We start from the raw sequence: 6,539 nt of genomic DNA on the forward strand, positions 1-6,539 counted from the left end.
AACTCTTAAAAATATTTCTTGTGGTGCTTTAGCAATAGTTGTTTTTTGCTTACAACAATATTACGTTTTTGTGGAAATAAAACTCAACGAATTACATTTGTCTTCTTAAAACCAACAAATTCAGTTACAAAACAAATACACTTAATGCAAGGGCATGATTAAGAGGAGAAAACACCTGATTAGAACACTAAGTAAGTAGGGTTCTTCAGCTTCACACTAAGTTGGGTTCTACTGCTTCCAAGATAAACAATTAAGAGTCTCAATTGACGGTTTCTTGCACTCCACACTCCCAAGTAGATAGTTACTCCGCAATACCGAAGAGCTTAGAAAAAAGCAAGCTGTCGTATTGTTTCACGTGGAGAGCTGTGTTTCAAGCATACGCACTTTTATGGTGTTAAAGAAAACGCTGTTGTAACATAATCAACATATATCTAACGTATATATGCTTGTATGCATGTAAATTATATATATAAGAACAGTTTTAAAAAAGACACCTAGAAATAAGTACATTATATATATATATATAACGTAACATTAATTTGATTCCTCAATACATTAAGACTGACCATAACTTGACCAGTGGAACTCAACTTTACATTTCAGTCTTATGTTCAAACATGTTTTCTACTCTGCCACAACTAGTTGAGGACCTGCCATTTGATTACAGTCTCCATTATTCATTGCCTACTAAGGAACTACTATTACTGGTCATGTACGTTGTCTTTCAGGGGTGGTTTTAGGGAGTTTATAGATGCATGAGAGTTCACGTGAGGGGGGGTCGCACTGGCTGTTTTCAGAATCACTGCAGTTCTCACTACTGCTGCTTTTCTTCTCGGTTGTTTGACCGTTGTGGGTCTTGGCGTGCTTGCTCAGGTGATCCGATCGCATGAAGCGTTTGTTACAAATAGAACAAGCAAACCGTTTTTCCCCGGTGTGGGTCCTGAGATGGCGCTGGAGTTCGTCTGACCTCGTGAAACGCTTTCCGCAAAATAGCCAGTTACAAACGAAAGGGCGCTCACCCGTGTGCCACCTAAGGTGGGCTCTTAGATGGGATGTCTTTCCGTACACCTTTCCACATCCAGGAATATGGCAGGAGTGGACGTTCTTCTTTCTCAAGTGAGCTCCAGTTGGTCCTACCCGCTCAGCTTCTTGGCAGTTTGGACAGTTGCACGTGGCGCGTCCAGTGTAACGCCGTTGGGATTGAGAAAATGACACCTGAGAGAGAGTGGCCTCGGAGAGTCCGAACGGTGAAGTCATCGAGGAACCAATTCCGTGAGCAGTGGGTAGTATGGACTTGTAGGTGTCTTGAAGAAAATGCTGCCCAGGTGTCAGCAGATGAGATGGACTTGAAGTTGCTGTAAGAGTCGGAGTAAAGCTGTAATCACCACCGGTATAGTTTGTGGAAATATGGCTATGCAAGGCTGGAGGTGTTCCCGACATGTCGAGCCACGAGCCAGCTCCTGCTGAAGCTGCGTGCACATCCCACCAGGTTGTTGAGTTGACGGGGGACACTTCTGGCTTGATTCCACCATGAGCTCCAGCCATATTTACGTTAAAAGACCAACTCTCATAAGGGTGAGCACCCATTCCGATTCGGGAATACATAGTGCCTAAATGTGCGGTTTCTCCGTGCACTTTGCTAAGAAGAGCGTTGTTTTGATCTTCTTGAGAGGACGTTATGCAGTTTCCTGGGTAAAACAAACTGTCGCTGCCATACGAGGCTGTGCCACAAGACGATGGCATAGCAGATCTCTGGTAGTTAAGAGCTGAAGAGCAGCTATTGGTCAAAGTAGAAACTCGCTGTGAACCTAGTGCCAGTCCTGCAACTGGACTACCAGTTGCTTGTGTATCTTTCTTCCTAAGGTCGAAACTTTTTCCAATAGTAGCGTCCGGGAGTGGTGGCGGCATCTTACTACCAAGCTTGTTGCACTGAGCTGCCAACATTGCAAGTGGTGTTCCATCCAAGCAAGGGTGCTCCTGATAAGGAAAACAATAAAAATGTTATCTATATGTAAGAACAAGATACTCCTTGATAACAACGACAACAACAATGTTATCTATATATAAGATCACTGATCAGTAGTAAAATATAATCACAGTTAATGATTATTGTTTAAAACAGATTGATCCTAAGTAAACTACCTCTTTCACCGAGTTTAATCACACGCTTGTAAACGCCACTATCAGTTTGATCTTCAGAAAATTTTAGTTGCTGACTACCGGTAAAAGCTTAAACACAACATAGTGCATAATGTATTGCTATTGCTAACATTTAGCCTGATTTAGGAGTAGTATGCCACGTTATGTAATACTAGTATTAGACTTGACAAAGTAAAATGTTATGAAGATTGAAAAAGGAAGAAAACTACAAGCAATGGTAATCATGCTTTATACGAGGACCAGTTTTAAACAATGCAACATCACCTATCTATATAGAGCTTAATCACAATTAAAACATTTTATTTGTGTACCATGTATTTCTTAATTTTTTCACTTAATATAACAGGTGTTAAACTCTACAAAATGTTGAAAACGTAGTTACAACCCAAGATATTACCGGGCAAGACGTACACGTTAACGTCACGCAAGGAGGTAAGTACTTTTTTTTTTCCTATGACAAGTCTCTTTATCTCGCTAGAGAGGGGGCTAAAAGTGGGATTGGCACATGGGCGTAGTCAGTAGACACGCATTTCAGTTTGATGGAGACTGATTGGAATAAAAAATATACATGCATATCTTAATTTTTGAGTAAAGTCATTATCGTGATTTATATAACTCCACTTACCATTCTTTCTCTTGCCATTCTTTATAAACATGCATTAAGTAAAGGGCCAATACATTTATAGAGGTTGACCTGACTAACCTCGTTTTCGTCTGTTTGGTTAGCACAGTTATGAAACTCTCTATACAGTGTAGAAAGTTGTATATTCAGTATACGTAACTAAAACTTACATCAATATAACCAAAGCTTACAATAAAATAACGTATGTTTAAATAAATACAACAAAAACCAGTTTCGAAAGTCGTCATATTAACTAACTAATCACCCAAACTTCTTATTTTGTTAACTTTTAACCTTGGACATTTTCTACATAAAAAAAAAATATCGCTCAAACGTTTAATTGTTAAAACTTCGATTATTTCAAGCAATAATAAGTGTTTTGTTATTGTAGTTGATACAATGTACATATGATACACGTAACTTTTTAAATGTTTTTTTATCATGTACCATAGACACACACATTATGCATATCAAGTCCATGAAACCTGATTATTAAGAACCCTTGATCAAATATAAACTAATTAGATCACAACATAAAAGTGCCTATACATTATGGTGACCATACGCCCCCGATTTCCGGATGAGGTACTCTTGTCCCCGGCTAAAGAATGTCCTCGAAAGTGTTTCAGATTCATGAAAATCATCCTAAAAGTTATTTTATCATCGTTATTTTTTTTAAAAACCACCGTCCATTAAATTCTGAGTTGTATATGCATATTGCGGTTACTATAGCGACAACGTTTACTGCATGCCATGTAACGCATGTCAGTTAGACCGCGCAGGAGAATATTTAAGGTGAAGTGAAATGGCATCAGAAAATACAGCCAATAATAGGAGCCCTTTTATGCCATCAGCATCAGGAATTCTGCTGATGAATACAATTTGTGTGTGTCCCCGGATTTAAAATTCAAAAAAATATGGTCACCTTAAAACACGTTACTGAGACCGATCTTATATAACTAACTCATTATCTACTAAACATTGCAAATCATTTCACATACAAAATAAAAAACTAGAATTTGTAATGATTAAAGTGCGCTAAATCATCTGTTAATCCTAAATCCTTATTGTCCCCCAGTGGCACAGCGATAAGTCTGCGGACTTACAACGCTAGAAACCGGGTTTTGATACCCGTAGTGGGCAGAGCACAGATAGCCCATTGTGTAGCTTTGTGCTTAACTTCAAACAAACAAACCTACATCCATAAACGGAGCCAAGAATGCAAAATAATCCTCATTAGCGTGAAATGTATAATATATTATACGATAATTATTCCCAATAATAATAAAGTAATTAACCAAAGGGAAAAGTTAAAATCAAACTATTCATAAATAATGTAGCCAACAATGTCAAATTACTACTCTTAACTTTGTTTAACCCAATCTGGAGTTTATTATGAGACATTATTTAGAAAACTAGAGCCAATTGTTAGCATGATCGAACAATACACGAAACCTGCAGAAACCGTCCATGTATTTGTAGCAATGTATAAAAAGTAACAGAAATTGATTAGAGAGAAACAAACAACAATAATAAATAATATGAACCAAAGGCCCATTTTCAGTTACTACCTCTTTATCCCCTCTCAAACAACGACAAACTTCCAATGGAAACTGACCTCATGACCAGTATGGTAAACTCTATTTGGTTTGACCTCAAAGATAAATGACCTCTAGCACACAGAAGTGTAATAAATCAGCCGGGGGGGCGGGCAAAAGGAAGCAATGAACAAACAAGGGTATAGAAAACTTGGTGAAAAGTACAAGTCATAAAAAGAAACCCCAAAGAGTTGACTTAACTAACAAGAATATAAACAACAGCCAAAAGAATTACCAAAAAGTATAGTGTAGCTTAAAACAACAACAACAACATCAACAAAAATGGCTTAACAGGGCATACTGTATTGTATAATGAGAAGTCAAATAACTTATAATAACTAACAAAATGTAAGACTATTTCTAATGATCGTTTATCATACTGAAATTATTCATTATTTTCTTATAAAATTGAAAGTAAAAACAACGATTATAATAGCTAAAGAGGATGGCTCTGAAACGTTTGTTCATGGTATTATGTAAAATTATAATCCTTTAAGTAGTAGCAAGTAGAGTGTGACAAATTTACCACATAATTAAGTAAACCTATGTGTAAAATACGGTCTAAGAAACCACGAAATCTTGCATAAAAAGTTGAACACCGTTATCTGTATGTGATAAGCCCAGAGGGTTATTAAAGATCATGAAATTGAACTTTTGATTTATAAAAGTTATATCTAAGTCCAAGTAACTTACGTTATTTGTAGTAAAAGAACTTTTTTTTTTCTAGGGTGGGTTCTGGTGAATTAATAAGTTTAGCAGAGTACTGAAAACTTGACACAACACCTTCAATGTACCTATAATCACATCTAATGAATAAATGTTGTTATGTTCCTTATGGGTTAGTTACAAATAAAAAATTAGGTTAGAACTTTGAATAAAATCCATCAGCAGATTGTAGACTGAAATTAACATCGAAGGAATTCCTTGAAGTTGGTGAAAAACGTATTGGATAAATTTGTGAAAAAGTGTTGTTAAGTAAAACAATACATATTTTCTAATAGTGATACTTTTTATAAACAATATTATAATTATGTTCACCAGTGCAAAGTATTCATTTATTAGAATTAATAAAATATATGTTGTTGATGTAAAGTTTTTTAACAGCTGAAAGGCTGGTATAAATATTACTAGAATTAAACGTTTCGATTGTTTTTGTGTTATAATCTTTTCGAAGCTCTTTTGGTGTTGCATACAATTACTAGTGATTTGAAAATTATCGAATTGTTGTTTAAATATTCTTTAATATTTAATGTTTTTTAATAACCCCCAGTAGTTCAGCGGGCTTGGGGCCTACAGTGTTAAAATTCGGGGCTCGATTTCTACAGTGGGCATAGATGAGATAGTCCATTGTACATTACTGTGCTTAAAAACAAAACAGACCAGTTATAGACTAAGTCCTGTGTGGTAGCTTTTTTTACACACTAGTTATGAAGCTGTACGTGTGTGATATTGTAAGTAATTTGAGAATCCAAAATAAGTTTGATATAATTATCAGAATGAGCAGTCTGGGAACACTTTGATACACCTCTGTAAGACACTCGCTTTATTGGCTTTTAATGCGCTTACATAACTCATTACCCGATCATGTTAGAGCCTGCAAATTCAACTTTCGTCATTTGCACAAAGTTAAAATATAAAATTTCTTATAAATGACAGCAAACTCGTTGGTAACTTTATCAGCAGTAGCGGTAACGCATTTACTAGATATGAAAATTCTGATCACTATAGTAACGTCTTCTTCATTACAGTTATTAACAGAACCTTTCTTTATCATAAACATTTTTGGATTATCTTAAACTCTATTTCCTCATTTCGCAAACGACTTTAGTATATATATATTTTTTTTCAATATTTAAAATACCTTCTTAAAGAAATTTACTTAATACTTGTTTAGTGCAATTCCATAGACTTTTAGAATAGATTATCCAGACTTGGGACCTTTGGTCATTAAGAACTGTATATTTTCATTACCTACGAAATCATGGCTACTTACCGATGGGTATGTGATTCACAATTAAATGATAAAATATAACTTTTCATTAGTTATACTTGGAGATTCTTTAATATAAGTTTAACAAAACAGCAAATGTACAACGTTTCGACAAGGTTTTGCCATCATGATGACAAAACCTTGTCGAAACGTTGTACATTTGCTGTTT

General features: G+C 35.6%; 1 pseudogene; it reads right to left on the reverse strand.

The window, feature by feature from the left end:
• Nucleotides 1–638: 638 nt before the first annotated feature.
• Nucleotides 639–4,336, reverse strand: LOC106472416 (annotated as a pseudogene).
• Nucleotides 4,337–6,539: the final 2,203 nt, after the last annotated feature.

The sequence above is a fragment of the Limulus polyphemus genome, unplaced genomic scaffold, assembly GCF_000517525.1.
Source record: "Limulus polyphemus unplaced genomic scaffold, Limulus_polyphemus-2.1.2 Scaffold5312, whole genome shotgun sequence".
NCBI classification, from domain to species: Eukaryota; Metazoa; Arthropoda; class Merostomata; order Xiphosura; family Limulidae; genus Limulus; species Limulus polyphemus.